This window comes from Crocodylus porosus, unplaced genomic scaffold (genome assembly GCF_001723895.1).
Source record: "Crocodylus porosus isolate Cpor-Errol unplaced genomic scaffold, CroPor_comp1, whole genome shotgun sequence".
Taxonomy (NCBI): Eukaryota; Metazoa; Chordata; order Crocodylia; family Crocodylidae; genus Crocodylus; species Crocodylus porosus.
This window is the reverse complement of record NW_017728947.1, coordinates 67,058,819-67,060,253: the sequence shown is the minus strand read 5'-3', so window position 1 is coordinate 67,060,253 and position 1,435 is coordinate 67,058,819. Positions and strand designations below refer to the sequence as shown.

The 1,435-nt window shown below is 34.1% G+C and overlaps 1 protein-coding gene across 3 annotated transcripts in view; it reads left to right on the top strand.

Annotated features, from left to right (window-relative positions):
* The window catches only part of PRKD1 (protein kinase D1), a 276,582-nt gene that overhangs the window by 17,295 nt on the left and 257,852 nt on the right, over positions 1 to 1,435 (top strand). The window lies entirely within an intron of this gene.

Below are 1,435 nucleotides of genomic sequence, written 5' to 3'. Positions count from 1 at the left end.
AGAAGTGTTTTTTTTCTACTGTATTTACATTTTTTTTCCCCCTTCTCTCTCTCAAACTTATTAATTCTATTTGCTACTCTTGTCCTGTCACTCTTTATCATGTAAAGCGCTGGAAGGGAAAGGGGAAAAAAGTATCACTATTTCAAATAAACCCAAAATAACTTTAAAATCAAAATTATTAATTTTATAAAAAAGCAGCATAGCTCTAAACCTGCTAGGGTGAGAGGGTAGTTGCCCAAGTGTGATGGTAACCCACACACACCTGGACATTCTTTTACTGTCACTGACATAAATTCCCATTTCCTTCCCTGGCTTGGTGTAAAAATAGTGGGCTGCTTTTTAGTCTTGAATATTGCCTGGCCTACCCCAGTGTAATTTTGGGAACAGCATAGAAAAGTACAGGGAAAGAAAGATAAATAATTTTGGGACAAATGAATAGTTATTTTAATCACAGTGCCTTTTTGGAGCTGTTGACTAGTCTGGAATATTAGTAGTTGTTTTGGGAGTTGTGATGGGGTAGTCAGTGGCTGCATTTCAGTGGGTCAGAGTTTCCTGCTAAGTATAATTCATAATATTTCCAAATGGAGTACGTATAGGTACAGAATCAAATAAATAAAGAATAAAATACTGAAGTCAGATCTATGTTTGTTCAGTCAACTGCATATCTATATTAAATTAACCCCCCGTCCCAAACATCTTACTATTATATTTTATACACATTTTAAGTTGTAAAGTAGTTTGAGGGTTGCACTATTAATGAGTGGTATTCATAAATGACTGTACAGTAGACAAGTCATTCTCTTGTACTGTACTTCTCTGTGTGCATGAATGAGTCATTTCTTCAGATGAGATTTACAACTATGTCTGAAAAGATTAAGAACTACTGAATCCTTATTCATCCAGGCACAAATCCCATTATTTATTTCCAGGCTTTGTGGTCACATCTGTAATGCTGTTTGCAAATTGGTTAACTCCTGACTATGGAACAATTTCGAAATATCTGAAAACTTAAAATAAACCAAAAAGTATGTTTGTGTTGTCATCTTCTAGAAATGTCAAAATTGTGTTTACACTTTTATGTAAACATGCTTGTAAAGAAGCTTACATTTTTGTGTATGTACAAGATTTTTGTCTCTATTGAATGATATGTTTTAAACTAGAATAATAAATGCTAACTTTAGTGCATCAAATATCATTTATTTAGACTTCGATATTGTTTACTTAGATTTCAGGAAGGCCTTCGATATGGTATCCCACCCCATACTGGTGAAAAAATTAAAAGACTGTGACTGTGTGTGTGTTCGTGCTGAATTATATAAGGACTGAATTAAGCACAGGCTCAGACCTGGATTTCAATTTAAAAAACTTTTATTGTTTCACAAAGTCATAAACTAAGGAGGTCTGTTGGTTCACGAGGTTCCCAAATCAAGCCCTT